Genomic DNA, 17,497 nt, shown 5'->3' with positions numbered 1-17,497 from the left:
TTCAACATAGATTATCCAAACTTCAATTAGCCAAAACTCCCTGGTATTCAAAACAGGGTTAAGTCACTTGACACCCATTAAGTACAATGAAAATTCCCTCAGTTATCAGAGACCTCATTTATACGAACATATTCCATATTCCCAATGGTTTTTATATAATTGAGGCTGAATGTCAGTAAGGTTTCGATTTCTGGATATTTTGACGGATAATTGAAATTTCCAGAGATAGCAATTATTTCACTATATTATTCTTTGCCTCTTTCTTTCTTTTTTTTTCCTGTTTCAAGAAATCTGTTTTGCGAAACACTCAAATTCTGTCCAAAGGCTCCTTTTGACACCCCACCAGGCACCTGCAGCCCTCGGCCACCACCAGATTGCAATGCCCCGCACTGCGGGGGCTCCTCGGGTCTCGGCAGCGGGATGAGGGCTGAGCCGGGCTCAGATCCGCCACAAAACACACAGCCGCGCTCAGGATCTGTCTGACCAGCTGATTGCTCCTTGAAGCACATGTAGCATCTTTAGCTGAGCACCAGGAGCACAGCTAAGGTCTCAGAAATAGGTTTGATAACTGAACCTCAAGCCCTGGAATCCCGAAGCCAGTGCCCTGCCAAGGACCGCTCTGTGCTCAACCGAGGTGCCACCCGTTGTGGGCAGAGGGCAACGTCCGACTCCTGTGTCACGTTCTCTGCAAGAGGAGATTCCACGGCCGCCAAAGCAATTTTTCTGCAGCTAAATGTGGACAGAGTCCACCTCTGTGGTTTTGACCAGCGAGACCAATTTCACTGGGTATATATATCAACATGTGTCCAAGTTAAAATCAACAGAGGAAAAAAAAAAACAAAAACAAACTCGAAATGTTTATGAAATACGAGGCTTACATAAATATTGCAAGCCAACTGCTTTGTATTACAACTTAGGAGAATTTACATTCCATACTTAATTAGATACATTGCAATCAGCATAGGTAATGCAAAGTGTACATTTTACACAAAATTCAAATGTTTTCAGCTATTTTAGCATTTCACTGTTACAAACAATTTGCATAATGTATGAACTGGAGATACCGATGTTGCAAGCACGTCCCTGGCAGGACGTATCTGTGAATGTGAATTTCGGAGCCCCCAGCGCTGAGCAGAGCACATGCAATCTGCTGAACCAGCCCTGCTCCTCACGGGTGCTGCCAGCAGACCTGGGTGGGTCTGCAGAGCTGCAAGCGCGCACGGGACGATGCTGGGAAGGGTTTGGGGGGACACCAGCTCTTCACTGTTTCCTCACCTACACCCCGAGGAAGGAACAGGTGCTGCGTGGATCTAGCAGAGACAGAACGGGCGCTCCCTCCCAAACTGGCTCATGATTATGCGGGCAGATGTCTTTCTTCATAACATACCGTACAGTGTTTTTAGGTTTCCAAAGCTCTAAACACACCAGCTGTACATCCCTGAGCGAACGGAAAGGCAGCTTCGCTCAAAACACACAGAACCATTTCAAAGATCTCACACGCTCAGGGGCTCAGGCTGGATCTGTGGTCATCACACAGAGTTCGAGCAAGCCCAGTAGGTACACGCTGGCTGAGGAGGATGACAACACTGCACGGGAGCTATAACGAAACACTGGAATACACTTTCTAAACTATACAAGGAAGCGTAATCTAAAGAGCTAGCAGTTAACGAATGGCTGCACTAATAAATTCTTAGTCAAAGTTCCTGGACAGGTCACAAGGCAGAAGATTCAAGAGGTTGCTCATCAATATTCCATTATTCCCCCTGCCTGCAATACCTGCTCCTGATGCTGAGCACACGCAGTGCCTTATCTGTAAATATCAATAATATTTGTTAATTGGTTATTATTCCTTCTGCACTGGAACCTTTAGGGGTGAGCTTAAGCATTTGGTGAGGAATAATTGCCGTAATTTTTGGGATGGAACTGTGCTCTGGAAACTGCTTTTTTGTTGCTTGCTGCGTGCATGAAAAGGTATGTTCCACAGCAAGCTGAACTACAGCTCCAATACTAATTCACACACTTAAACATACATAACTCTGTACTGTTTAACTAACTGCTAGTTTAGCAGAAGCACCGCAGTATTAAGAGACACAAAAGCTGGTAGGAGAAGGTACTCAGCGTGGAAGGATGTGCAGAGCACAGACTGGAGGCAATTGCACAATGCAACATAGTATGTCCCCACCCCTCTCATCCTGCTGCTCGTTGTTTGCCCTGTATCCAGGCTGAGAAGGGATGCAAAGAGCAGAGAAGCAACGTTCTGCAATCCATGAACAGTCTGTGCTTTCAGCTCACAGCAACTCCAGTTAAGATGAAGTTAGTACACGATGACAACCACAAAAACATCCTTGTTAGCAGTGCCCTGGGAGATAGATATTCTTTTTGCTTACAAAATCCTTGGTTAAAAATGGCTGACTTGTGTAAGCAAAGAGCTTTGAGACAGTACATTTGCTTGCACTGTGGGAGGACAGCTCATCCTTGAGTGTAAAACAAAAAAAAAAAAGAGAAGAACAAAACGTAGGGATGAGAAAGGAAGCAATAAAAGTAGAATATTAACAGCAACAACAAAAACCAGACAAGGAAGGCTGAAAAAGGTCTCACGAGGGAGCCAGGCCCAAGAAGTTTTAGAAAGCAGAAAAAAGGACTGTGCTCTTGTAACAATCAGATCCCTCTTGAACATTGAATCAGCCAACATCAGAAGAGACAAACCATGATGCATCCTGGTGTTGGGCTTCAGACAGAAAGCTGCCTCTGGGCATCTTCTGTAGATTTGTCTAATTGTTGTACTTCTTATGCTTTAAATAAAACCAAGAGATATTCAGAAATTCTGGGAAGGTCCATGAAAAGGATCCCAGAGCTACACTTGCAAATTTACTCCTTCAGAAGCATTTCAGGAGCACGTGTGTGTTTTGTTGGTATCCTGAGGAGTCAAACCTGGATCTCTGGGAGAAGGAAACTCCAGAAATCGAGCTCTTGTGAAGTTCTAGCAGCTGAGAACACAGACATCTACCTTCATTATGTAACCAAGTCACAAATTTCTAAAAATCAAGTGATACAGAGAAGAGAATTTTCCTAAATTTGCACATTTCAGACAACACAAGACACTCATTACGCAGGAGGAAAAAAAAAGCCTTCTGGGTTATTTTCAAGACATAGTATCAGGAGGGGAATCCCAGCCGGTCCATTTGAATTGGAAAACACCTTGCACTCAATAGCGCTTGACTAGAGAAAAAAACTACAGAAACAGATCCTGGCAGACAGCAAATCTGGTTTGGGTACAAACTACATGGCAGGGCGGCCAGGAAGGAAGGGATACTTTCCTCTGCCTTGGGTCAGTCTTCATCACGTTACCCCGATAAAGCTAAAATCATCTCGAATTGCCTGCTTTCAGGGGCTTTAGCGAGCAAAGCCATCGCGCACAGCTGCAGCTGCAGGAAGCGAGCAGCCCTGCCCGGCCCCGCGTGCATGCCTGCAGTAACCACATTAACCGCAAAGCATGTTTTTATCTTGTTAAGCCGCTAAGCTCTGAAGTGTTCCGTTTAGTATGGTAATAACAAGGCTGAGTGATAAAGCTTTTAGTGGGTAGAGAAATAGCAGCCAAGATCTCCTGTGAAGGGGACATGCAGTTTGTTTTCTTTACACGGGTCCTTCTGGACATGCCAACACAGAAATAAATCAAATTCCATACGCTAGATAACACCCCGGCTGTGAGACAGACCAACAAAAGCTGGGAATTCAGCATTAAAGAGATGTTGTTAAGCAATTTAGGCCAAGAAGTTGACCTGTCAAACCTGATAAAGAATATCACGTAGATATTAAGCAACCAACAAAATAAACCACATTATTTACGTACTCTGATGTTTTTAAATAGAGCCAATCCATTGTCAGTATCTGCAGAAAGAAGTTATTTTGATCCTGTTTCGGTTCCGCATGAGTAGTCGCCTAAAGAAAACAGGAGCAGTAAACGCAGCCACCCCACGTTCTGCCCCCGCCCTCGGAACAGTCATTCTATGCACCCAAAATACTCTCACCATTCAAATTAGGAGACCGGTCAAGACCCCCTCACTAATGATTCAGACCCGAAATGAAAGAGGCCAGGGCCTGGGTAACCTGGAGGCGCCGCTGCCTTTCCCTGACCCTCGGCTCCCCCTGGCTCCCAAAGATCCACCTCCACCCACCTTTTGTCTCCAACAATGCTGGAACAGGTTGTTCTTCGGGATTCACATGTTTCTACTGCTCTCATCAATCTAAAATGCTTTGCGATTTTTGAGCTCAGGCCTCACTTATTGGAAAGTCCCATTATAGATCAAAGGTGATGTTCCTTTGCAACCCAACTTAAAATGATGGAAAGATATTCAAGTATCTACAGATGAAGGAAATCAGACTTCAACCACTCAGAGTGCAATCACACCCCTCCGCTTCAACTAGCCTGCTCCATCCCAAGGCAGCTACTCCCAGGCAGATGTAGATCGGCGCAGTTTTTCTGCAAATGCATGCCTTGGAATTGCCGTGACTCTTCGAAGATGAGCAAATCTAGGGCAGGCTCCAAACGGAACGCTCCATCGGTGGAGTGAGGCTTGGGGACGTCACCACTCACCACCACGCCGGACCAAGGATTTGGCTGCTTTGCAAATCAACAGGATGAAAACACTCAGAAGGGTCAAGTGCCTTCATCTTGTTTGTCAAGTGCCATAGGATCTTTGTCTGAAAGCATAGGGCAGGACGCAAAGAACAAAAATAGCAGAGAATAAACTAGGATTTTCATTTTTAAGGAGAATTTGGGCCCATAGCCCTATTCAGAAGCCCATCAACACCGCTGCCCCTCAGAGCTGTGGGCACTTGTCTGGGAGAGCAGCAGCTGGTGTCGAACTCGCTAAACTTGCATGATCACGGTCCGACCGGCAGATTAGGCTGGATAACAGCTCAAAGCCCTGTTTGACTGTTAGTGCTCGCAAGGGGCTGCATCTCTGCACAGCTCCGTCCGGCACGGCTGGTACCGGAGCTGCAGACAGACGCGGATTAAACCCTGCAGAGTCACTCAGCTACCCGGGAGATACCTTAATCTCTAAGAAAACTGACTAAGCACTTGGAGCGACCCCAAGAGAAGCCTGCGAGCCTGGGCTCAGCAAGGGGAGCTTTCAGGCCGCCATCCAGAAGCTGCCGTGGGTTTCCATGTAGGAGCAGGCAGGCTCCAACCTGCTGCAAGCCAGCTGGGTGAGGAAATGAATCTCCTCCAACTTTATCATGCACGAAGTGTCAAAGTGATTTCCGGCCTCTCTCCTTCCCAGTTCCCCTTGCAAAATTGCAACTAGAAAAATAAACCCCCGATCAAAACGCTTGCCATCCTCTGCTGCAGCAGCTCTAAGCCACTTCTTTTCCACACAAAGAATGAAGCAGGAACACGTCGGCCCACTGCAAACCACCCCACGGCAACTCCAGCTGCACCAAGGAGTAGATTTGCGGGTGTCTCAGCCCCCTCTGCACACTCACTACTGCTGCATTCAAACACCAGGTAGCGAACCGGGCCAGTCTGCTCCTGCTCTCCCAACGGGCTTCCCAGCGCCCTGACTCCACACTCATTGAGACTGGCACAGAGACAAACACGTGGTGACCAAGCTCTGTACCCTAGTCTCTTCCCCGATTGCCAGTGCCTCACGTTTCTAGTAGTTTTATCAGCCAACTCTCTTTGTACATGTCTTTTTAGTTTCATTCCCCACAAATATTTTTGTTTCCATTCCCTTACTAGTCTCCGCCATCCAGTTATCTCCACATCACTTATTTACTTTTTCTGACCTTGCCACCTTGCACCCTTTCTTCTCAAGATTCTTCTAAGCATATGCTGCTTTTCTCGAGGCTGTATTTTTAAGAGCTGCGAGTCACTAACAGTAACCCATGCTGCAGTTGCAGAGGAGTTTATTAGCATGACCTAGAGAGTCGCTGACAGCAGATGACAGACTGCAGAAGACACTCTGCAGGTCTCCAGCATAGTCCCACTCCAACCCTTACAGAGCAAGGGAACACATTCATCTGCTTGCAAAAGAGCAGCAGACACTCGTGTCTCACATTCTCCATCCATAAATGACACCTTGAAGCTTTCTGCCCGCGCTAAGAACGAGCAAAGGAGCTGAGGCGATGAGCAGTAACAACCTCTCCATTACCTGCGGTGGGTTTGGATAAGGACTGCCCTGAAATAACAACCAGAAAGTGAGTAAAACCCCTGGGTATGTTAAAAATTCTTAGACAAACAGTAACTTTACAAACAGACTGTACAAGAACATTTTGGCGCCTGCAACTTATGAGGCAGATATTCCTGTGTTCTCTTTTCCATAATATTTTAAGTCCCATTTAAGCTCACTAGAATGCCTATCCCACCAATGCAAAACACGGAAACAGAGGAAACAAGCAGTCAAGTCAGTCAAGTCTCAACTCCCGTAGTCACCAGTTCCCTACCATAACCTCAGTTACATCGCTCTCACCACCCACGTCTCCCCGCACACCCCACGGTGCCAACCCGCACATTTCATCCCCCTGCAATCACTGCTCAGTACAGCTGCCGAGATGTAGTTTTCTTTAATCAGGCTGCAGAAAATCAGGGTTGTCTCACACAAGGGTAGCGCAGACCTAGGGTTACTGCTCAGGTTGCCCCAGCAAAGGTGTTGGATGAGGTTGAGATGTGGATCGCCCCAAGAGCTTCAGGATAACCTTAAGTTCAGTATCTGAAATCCACCAGGAGCTTCAGCCTCAAAGTTATCCTAAGGCTGTGATTTTGGCTTGGTCTTTCTGCAATGACTGGGCTGCTGCAATCCAGTAGGAGCCTGCAGGAGTTCAGCTGCCAACTCTTTTAAAAATATGAGTGTCTGGTGGGCATTGTTTTCGTGGTTAAAGCCTCACACAAATCAAGCGCTTGGCCAAACCTTAGGGACTAACTCGCTGCAGGGCAATGTGGATTCCAGAGTGGAGACAGCAACAGAGAGCGGAGAGAAGGGAAGAGAGCAAGAGAAATTAACATCTTGGGCATTAAGACTTGACTAACTGGATGAGAAAGGATTATTAAAAAGGGGGGATGGGAAGGGAGAGAGGCGGACAATCTTCCCTAACCTGCCCCATCCCACCATTAACATCTAAATTAAAATGATGAATTACTGAAATAGCCGTGGTCAAGGCCTCCACATCCTCCCCTGTTGTAAGTACCATGATGCATTGTCATGTGCAAACAGCTCCTTCATGAGACACCAAAAGGCTCTTAATAATGGATATTACACTTCTGCAATGATCGCAGTGGAAAGCACTCAAAATTACCAGCTTTCTTTGTGGAGTAATTTGTTATTTTAATGCTGTCAACCTGCAGAAATAGATTTATTGTTATTAATAACAGTGATTTGCCACATTTTGCTAGTTAAATTACAGTGCTGTATGGTTAGTTCCACAATAAAGGACTGGAAGCGTGCCAGGAGATTGCTCATAGCTCAGTGTAACAGCAGTTGGCACTGTTCCCATTAAGGCATTAAAATTTGAGTCAGAAACATAACAGATGCAAAACAAAACATCAGGTCGCTCACGGGGATTATATAAAAACAATTAAAACAAATTAATTACCAGTTATGTTAGTGTTGCTGGGTGTACACGTAGAATGATTACGAATCCACGCAGAGGTCTTTTAAAGACCATAAAAGTCAACAAGGATCCCTGAGGGACTAGGAGGGAACTTTTGGCTTCCAGCACACAGGCAGCGGAGGGAGCTGAAACGCGGGGAGGCGCGGGCTGCGGGACGGGCACAGCTCCCCGGGGCCGCAGCGGCTTCTGGGCGCCCCGAGGAAAGTTGGGTATGAGGGCGGCGACTGGAGAACAAGTCACTGTCCCTTCTTGTTACGGGCGGTAGAGGAGCCCGAGCACGCGGGCTACGAGCTCTTTGGGGAGGCACTGCCAAAGGACCCTGACCCCAGCTCAGAAAATCCCAGCTGGAGCCAGCGCGACAAACCAGGGCGGAGGGGACGCTCCGGAGCGTGCAGCGGGACATACTTCATAGAAATGACCGGTTTGTTGAAAGGTGCTGCAATGATTTTCTCCCCATCTCCCCCTACGCAAGCCTGAAAGTTTCTGTTCCTTGCAGAAAACTTGCTGTGAAGTCTCTGTGGAGAATCCCTATGGAGAGTTCACCCATGACTATACTTGTTTTCCAGCCACGTGTGCCTCTCTTTGCACAAAAAAAAAAGGGGGGGGGTTGGTTTTAGTGCGTTAATGTTCTTCATCATTACCTTACCTTCAGGGGGTTGCAGTTTCCCACCGAAGCAGGGATCAGCCACTACCAAATACTGCTGGAGAGCTTCTCTACAGCCCTCCCTGTCCTGCTGCTTCAGAAATAAAACAGCAGAGGAGCCCTGGGGGTCTGAACAACTTCTTACGCCTGTGCAGCCCCCGGTCACTTCACGCTCTCCCGCCACGTCCCACTGGACCAGCAGGACAGCACGGCTCAACACAAAGCAAGTATCAGAGCTATTTGGTTGTCCTTTACATCCTAAGTCTGTGACTTGGTTGTAAAAACCCTTGCCCACCTGAAATCAACAGGAAAAAATTGCCTCTGAGTTTTCCATTAACCCTTTAGTCCTTGGACAATATGATTTCAAATAGTGTCTGATGTCCTTAAGAGAACCAGGACTTTCTGGAAACAAACATGCAGCAGCTGCCTCTTTCAATTATACCAAAGTTTCCAGAACTGAAAGAAAACTCCTTGGGCAGTATACGAGGTGTTACCTTTCTGTTTGATTGCTGTTTCTAGTTTTATATTACCAGGGAAAAGAAAAAGTGCACTGGTATTTTAGCATCTGACTAATGGTGTGAAAACATTATCTCAATATTGTTCTCCAAGGGGTGATTTACATCATATTCTAGCCTTTGGAAAGAATCAGGTATGGAATAATCACACTGACTCTGCTTATTGTGCATGTATAATATCTAGTATTAAAGAAATTGAATTCAACCTCACTACAGGCCTCTCCTTCCATCCCCCATGTTTGCACACTCAAGCCATCATTTTTCTTGTTAGTTCTCTGCTTGCTGCAGTACAGGAGAGCGCTCAGCCCCTGCCCTGAGGAGCGCAGCTATTCGTGTCTCTTTGTTCACGACACAACGGCAGGCGTCAAGTGTTCCCGTCAGCGCTGATCCTGGGAGGTGGGCCAGGTGCACTGCCAGGATTTGGGCCTAAAGACGCAATCCCCTGAAGAGAGGAATAGCCTGATTTCTTTCCAACACTCCACGTATTCGAATTAACCCATAGAAACCTTTTTTTTCTGAATTGTTTTAATTTGCATCAATACTGGGGAGGAGGGGGAAAAGAGGCAACACAGAAATCTATGGCACATAGACGCCAGGTGATGACAGACTGGTCAACAAACGGCCTCCATCACCTTTTAGTGGAAATGTGCCATTTTCCCCAGCAAACTAAGTAGCAAGGCAGGGAGAGACTGTATTTAGTATGGAAAGAGCAAAGGTACGTTAGTCACCTGCTGCAGAACGTTCAGGAAGGGAGAAGAAGAGAGACCAGAAGTGGTGGTGGTTCTCCCCCTTCTCTCCTTCACTGCAATGACGCTGTGGCCACATCAGACAACCTGCCTGTGTCAATTCTACCGATCACAGAAGGACTCACAGTGAATAAATGGTAGCTTTAACCATATACCTTCTGCTAATATTTTGCTATTTGACTTCAGAGTATTGACAGAGGGATTGGCAAAATATTTCTCATCCACAGACAGCACTTTCCACCTTGTTTAAACAGTTTTCTCCTAATAATTAGAAAGGCTGAACCAGACTTGATAAAAGTGAGGTCTAACCAAGACTGAGGTCTGCAATGGGAATAAAGCACTCCCAGCAGGGATTGCAGCCCTGCCCATCAGGATCAGTCAATGGGAGATGCAAGAGGGGCTCAAGAGGAGTCACGGAGATTTAAGTCCCTTCTTCTCACACAAGTAGCACAGAGCATTATGTGACCCAGCAGCACAGCACCTTCCCCTGCCGCTGCCACCCCTCTGCATCCAGCCTTCGCCCCGAAACACCAGCACACGGTGGCACCAACCTCCCCAAACCAGAGAGCGCAGGCTGGCTGCCAGGACCAGCCCTGGCACGTCTTGAGTCAAACCCAAGCACTTTGCTCTAACTTACTTCTCAAGTAATAAGGAACTTGCAGATTCTAACTCCACCCTCTTAAAAAGCAGATGGAAACAGTAAATATTGATGGGTATCACCAGATGTCACTGTTGTACAAAGTCATCCAAGTTGTGTTTCTGGGAGAGCACATGGTAGACTTGAAAAGGCACGTGAGGCTTTTCCCCTCGCCTGTCCCCTTGGCCTCCCCTTGCCCTCAGCAGTCCAAGAAAAGGTTCTACAAGAGGAGCAGCAGCAAATTTGCTCTCCAGCACGGATGGCTTTAAAGCCAGTTTCTTAAAGTGGAGGCATGCTAGACTGTGATTTGGGGAAGGAAACACAGTGCATCACAACAGCTTTCGTTTCAGGTCTGATATGTTTATATCAAGCTTTATTTTCTAGTTTTGTTCCAATACCTTTCTTTCTGCTGGAAAGCTAAATTGCAGGGCTGCAACCACTGCTTTCAGCTAGCAAAGAGATAACAATAATTAATACTTAGTAATATTGAGCCTAGAATGTCTTTTGCATGATGCTGCCTTATTAGTTTCAGCAGGGATTCTCTGAGGTAATCAAACCCAGGAGTTTAGAGTTCATTTGCTTAAAGTCTGTTTCATGCAGATTTTGATGTATTCTGGGATGGCTCGGATATGAGCATTTGCTTTCCAGTAATAAAGTACTGTTCCCTGTCTGCAAGATATCTATCAGAAGAGCAGAGCAGTAGCTAGAGGAGCTTAGGGTTGAAGAAGATATGCAGAGAGCAGTGTCCTTTCAAAATGAAATCTGTTGAGGAAATAATTTCAGCTAAGAAAATAAACATAACTGGCACTGCATCACAAGAGCAGCACGATAACATTGATATGCTAAAGGAACACACTTGATGTTTTAAAATAAAACAGATCTGTGCAAGGAAGAGCTTGCTTAAAATAAAATACACGTGTATTTTTGTTCTTCAAGACACGTTTAAAAACAAAAAGAAGACCAAACATACACACACATAAAGCCCTTCAGTCTGAGCAGGCTGCTGCTGGTTTGTTATGTATCATTAGCTATCCCCAAGGTGACAAGTGTTATCTGAATGCGGTTTGTGCAGTAATCCAGAACCAATTATGTATAATAGTTCTCCAGCAGAGTACATCGCAAAAATAAAGAAAGCGTGCTGATTGACAAATACAGTTCTCCTCATTCAGGTCCAGTGCTGGCACAGGGTCCCTGCTCTCCCCCAGCAGCTTGTGCTGGCAGCGGGGGCCAGGAGAGGTGGCACCGAGGGGACCCAGCCCCCAGGACGGGGGGACAGCAACATGTCACCGCCCCTGCCCGGTGGCAACCCCCCCAGCCAGCCGAGGAACACATCTGCTGGGGTCTTGCTGCCGAGAGGGTGAGGTAGGAGACATGGGGACGTCTGGTCCCCACCAGTGCCACGGAGGCACCGGCCAGAGAGACTCCTCGAGTCATTCCCAGGGCAAGCGTCAATAGCCATCAACCAGGACTCTGCTTGTCGCTGTCAAGGCATTTGAGAGACAGCTCCTTCTGTCACAGTCCTGCTGGATTTGCACAGAGCAATAGATACAGGAGTTAGGTTCAGGTCATTCCACAATGAAAAACATTGCAAAGAGAAATAAAAGAAAAATAACAGGCCTGGGGAAGTTCACAAAATGTGAGCATGAAGTAGCAAAATAATACTCCGGACAGAAAAAGGCAGAGCTAACATGTGCTGTGGAGGCTGGAGAAATAAATCTCACATGCAACAGTTTGAGGAGGAGGAAGATGCTTGTGATGCAGGACAAGGGGGATGCTCTGGGCTGACAGAGCCCATTTTCTCTAAGGGCCGGCACAATGCTGCTGCTGCTGAGCTCCCTCCCTCTTCCCACTACCCCAAGGCTTTTCTGAGGGTCATACCGAGGGACACAAAGGCAGTTCAGCAAGCAGAAGGCAAAGAGCTTTGGGAGAAAGACTCCTTGTTTCAGGATATAAACCAAGAGCAAACTGCCCGAGGTCAGGCGGTGAGCAGCCTGCCGTCAGGCTGTAATTGCCTGCTGCAGGATTTCTGACATTTTCGTCTCATACAGCTGGTAGCACAGTGGGAGACAAAATATTGTACTCTGATCCAGTCCATGAGTAGACTTAATCTTTTATGCTCCCTCCTCCTGCCATCCTTCGGTAGCATTTTCTAATAAAATGGTAGCACTTGTCCTCCAAATAAAACTGACAATACTTATTTTCAAGTCTCAAGCCACAGCTCAGTAACAGCAGCCAGGGTCAGCTACAAGAACTACCCCAAGGTCACCCGGGTAAGCCAGGGCTAACTCAGCAAAACCAACCCAGACCTCCTCGATCCCAGCCCCATCTGCCTGAACTTTTTAAAGCTCTGTCTCAGTCTTCTCACCAGCTGCCAAGGGTTTACTGCAGTGCAAGTTTTGCTGGGACCTCAGGTGTCTGTCCCCTTCCCTCCCCGGAGCCCAGAACCCGGACAAACCCAGCCGGCACACGGGATGCTCAGGCTGGTACCGCTGCAGATGGATGCTTTTTCTCCAGAACTGTGTCTGCCATGCTCACCTTGCTGTGTCCCTCCTGTCCCCACCTCCAACCTGCCTCTTCCTCATACATCCCATATGACCAGACCCGCACAGAGCCTTTCCAGCTGCTGTCCTGGGATATTATCACCATCACTAAACACAGGGGTGACTTCAGAGCTGTCCTGCAGAGACACTGGCAGGTTCAGAACTTCAGGAGGAACCGACCCAGCACGTCTCAGCCCAGCTGCCTCCCGCTCCCACTGACTCACTGCTGTCTCGGTTGCCAGCTCTTGGCAGGAATGACAACAATGAGACGAGGAAAAAAAAAAAAAAAAGAAAAATCACAGCAGAGGAATGGAGAAGAGCCCAAACCTGAAGAGGAACAGCCCTTCACGTTTGGTCTTGTGCACATTGCAATGCATCAGCCTGCAAAGGATGTTGCTCACAAAAGCCTCTGCGCAAAAGGGAAAAGACTGTGATGAGGTGTCTGTCGTGCATTAATTTGTAAGCCCTTTTTGGCTACTTCTCTGACTAAAGCAGCATGAATAGGTCTCAGACTATGAGGTCCCAAAACAGAGCAAACACCTCCTAAACGCTTGCACACAAGAACAATGCTCGCCTGAAGCTGATCTTTGAAGCAATTTCCTCCTGCAACTGCACAGATTTTCTTTTGCTCTCAAGAGAGGCCACTCAATGCCCATACAGATGAGCAGCACAAGTTAGAGAAATACTAAACCAAGATGCACAGCAGCAATGCTGCAGGCTCCTTATGACAACGGGTGTTTCAGAGCTGGAGTAGCCGCTTATCTTTGCTTCTGTGGCATTAACCCCTGCAGAAGGTTGGGAGAGCAATTACAATCAGAGCTGGTGGTTCGACCCTCCGCTGACTGTCTGGTCCTGGCTCCTCGCCCCTCGATATCACACCTAAACCAGCCCCTTCCAAAGCAAACCCCAGGCTCGCTGTTCTCACACGGCACTGGGCACAGCTTGGCCTCGGAGGCAACAGCCAAGTGAAGGGCTGGAGCACGGACACTGGATAAACGCTGTCACCCAGCCAACAGCAGTCATCGGGGGCTAAAGAAAAGAGCAAACGTTTGTAATCAGAGCTGCTGCAAACTCACTGGTTCCTTGCTAAGCCCTAAGAAAAACAAGGAGATGAAAAGTTGGCTTCTGCTCATTTTCATAGGCACTGGAAACGCTTTGGCTCGGTGCGAAGCGATGCTGTTGACACAGCCCCACCGCTGCCTCCCGCCCGCATTCACCCTGCGATCAGCTTCTGGTTACAAGCAGCAGGGAATGGGATCTCTGTCTGTGAAAACGGATGATGTCAGGGTTAATTAATCCGACCTGAGGTGACACGGCCAGGAGCAGCCACTGTGTCACCCGATAGGGAGAAGCTATATTTAGTTGCACGACACTATGAGACATATTAATCATGGAGCAAAGAAAATAAAAAGGCACTTTGATTTAACAGCAAATTCTGCTTTGCGATCCCAGGAATGCTGGTCAGCTGAAATGGTGCATGGAAGTCGACTACAGTGCAAAAGGTATTTGCAGATGTGGCATTTACTGGCAGAGATTTGCACCTTGATAGAAGGGACTGTTAGAAGATTTGTGCATCTTTAACAGGGAAATTTCCTTTTTAGTCTGGAGGTCACAGCTGTACAAAACAGCCAGCAGCTTTGTCTCCCGAGGGTATGTGAACATCGTGCTCAGATCAAGCTGCAGACTTCGTCTCCCCTTATTTCTCTGTCTAAGCCCAGAATGAAAAGCTAAATTCAGTCAAACACCCAGGCAAAGCCACACAAAGCCATGAATTTCACATGGTGCTTGATGGGAAGCTATAAATGCATCCAGGGTTGCTCCCAAATGTTTCCCAAACCTTCAGGGGGGTTTTCAGCTATTTATTTGTGGGATTTCAAACACAGCTCACAGCTGAGCTAAGGGAACTCTCGCAGGGTGCTGGGCTTGTTCCCAAGCCATTTTCAGAGCTGACGGGGAAAAGCAAAAATCCTCCTCACTCTCTCTTCCTTCTCACCAATTACCTGACCATAAATCCAACTCACTGATCAAGAGCTTCCGGGGCCATTTCAGGAATCGGTTGATGTTGTTGGACAACATAACGATGTGAACAGGCTGAATTTAGCACAGAATTTAACAGAGCAGCATTCTGACGAGCAGCCGCTTGTGCTGGTGGGGACGCTCCTGCAAGGAGGCGGTTTCCCTGCACCACGTCAAGGGCTGGTGGCACCTTGCACCCAGACAAATCACACCTGCCCTCGGCGCTGGTTCCTGCTCTGATCAAGAAACCCATCCCCATGCCCTGAATTGCAGTCAGGAGCAACAGCAGGTACAATTTTGTCTGTGCTGGCTGACAAGCTGTTCTATAGCCTACGGAGGGCAGGGTGGATAACCATAAATGCTCCCTCTTGGCCTTTGAACAGATCAATCTATAAATATTGATAGCTCTGAAGATTCAAGTGCTCTGTTTATGCACGAAACAGTGAAAGCAACAGCCAAGTATCTTCCTGGAAATGGCTCAGTTTTATGTGCTTTCCCAACATGGGGAGAAGAAATTTGCAGCGCGGTGCATTACCAGGCTGCCCAGAGATTGTCACCTAGAGCCAACGCTGCTGCCTGCTATGACGGAACCAAAATGAACGCCTAATTCGTGTTACAGCAAAAACAGAGCCGTGGAATAGGGGATTTTCCTGCTTTAGCTGAGGGACAAGAAGGAAAATTATTAAAGAAAAAAAAATTCAACAACCCTCTGTCTCTGAAGTGAGGCTCCAGTGACTGAACACGGTAATGACATAGTGCAGGTGCAGCAGGAATTTGTCAATGACAAACATGTGCGAGAAGAGTGTATGTTTATCCTGTATATACACTGTGAAAAATATAGCCTCCCATCGGTGCCAGGCCTGAGCGCAGCCCTGCTCAGCACAGCCCGCGGATCAGCACAGCCTGACAGCTCAGTATTATTTATGGCAGCTTTTCCAGCTAGGTAGACATTTACAAATCAAAATAACTGTCATCTGTGTTGTCTGAATGCAATTTTTGGTGTGTTTTATCCCCTGCTTTCCCCCACCTACTGTATTATTAAGGGCCCTCAGCCTCTCCCTGCCAAACTCGCAGCTCCTCGCAGATGTTCTCCCCGTGGACGTCCTCCCCGCGGACGTTCTCCCCACGGACGCCCTCCCCACGGACGTTCTCCCCATGGATGTTCTCCCCACGGACGTCCTCCCCACGGACGTTCTCCCCACGCCGCGGCCCCGAGCAAAGCCCCGTGCCTGGCAGATGGCACACAGCAACCCACGCGCTTCCAGACATCCCTGCCCGCTGAGCAAACGATGGGCTAATTGAGATTTTGTTCTGGCTGACACAGTCCCAGGGATGCTAAACCCAAGAGCCCCCCCCGGCCTGTCCAGGGCCACCGGGGGTGCAGCTCCCGCTGCGGGAGGGCGGCCGGATGGGGGGTGCTGTGCACTCACCCCAAACCGCCCATGGAGCCTGGGCCAGGGGATGGACGCAGCACCCGCTTTTCCAAAGCGCATCGGCCCACAGCGTGCAGCCAAAAGGGATGCAAGAGTGGGGCAAATTCTGTACTAAGGCAGCCAAGAGGGGAGGGAGGCGGTGCCGCTGCTTAATTACTGGCAGGGTGGTGGGAACAGTCCAGCTCAGGGCTGCCTGACGCTGCTCCTTCCCTCCAGGATGTTTTCCCTGCAAAACCAAGCATGGGCAGGTCGTGCTGCAGACCTGGAGATCTGCAGGGAATGTGCCCCGGGAGCAGGATTTGGCCAGCAGCCTCTCGAGAGCAGAGCGCTCCCGCCAGCAATGGCAGGCAACGCCGAATCCACCTGCACTCCTTCTGCCCCTGGGTTTTCTGTGCAGCCACACAGGACTGAGACCCAGTGATAACGACGCAAACTCTGCCTGCAGTTCTGCTTTCCCCCATGGCGATTTCATTAAGGGAATAAAAATAAGTAAACAGATAAATAAATAAAAACCCCTCCTCACCTCCATTCTCCAGAATAATAATCACCAAAATACTGCACAGAAAAAATATTTTTATCCCTTTGCTGCAAAGGGAACATGCACTTTTTTTTCCTAAAAACTGCACCTCTTGCATCATGACCCACGACTTGCCTGCAAGCGGTACCTGGTACAGAGGTGCGTACGGCGGGGCTGGATTAACGAGGGTTTAAGAGGCTGCAGCCTCCCGGTGAGCTCTGCCATGTGCACTGAGAGCAGCCATCCCGCTGTGCAGCCCTTCCTATTCCCATGGAAACCACTGCCGCAGCCAGCCAGGGGTATAAATAAACCTCTCCTACAAACTTCATCCTCTGTGTTATTTCACAACCATGATGTCTGACACCCTTATTTGGGGACATGGGCGCCTCTGTGTTTGCAGTGCACCGGCACAGCGCTCTTCCCCTTGCTCCTGAACGCAAGCCAAGGGAGGACACACGGGCACAGGAGCCCAAGGAAGGGAGGGGTTGTATGGGGAATATAACAAGACATGGTCAAACAACACATCTCAAAATGATGTAGAACAAAAATAATCCTACCACCAATTTTAATTGTCCTGTGTGAATTTTTAAAGTGACAAAGAGCAGTGCTTAAGAGACACTTAAAATGCACATCATCTAATTTTAAAGAGCCATGCAGAAAAATAACCCTGCATCTTGCATTCCTACTGGGCTACCCACACTTTTGGTAGGAAAGCACAGGCCCACCTCCAATATTATGACTCCTGTTAGGTACTCGTGGTGGCTGGGAATATCCGATTTGAACCCACCCACAGTGCAAGGGGACCTTTGGGCAGCGAGTCCAGCACTCAGCCAGCAGTT

This window comes from Caloenas nicobarica, chromosome 16 (assembly GCF_036013445.1).
Source record: "Caloenas nicobarica isolate bCalNic1 chromosome 16, bCalNic1.hap1, whole genome shotgun sequence".
Taxonomy (NCBI): Eukaryota; Metazoa; Chordata; class Aves; order Columbiformes; family Columbidae; genus Caloenas; species Caloenas nicobarica.
Note: the sequence above shows the minus strand (reverse complement) of the source record.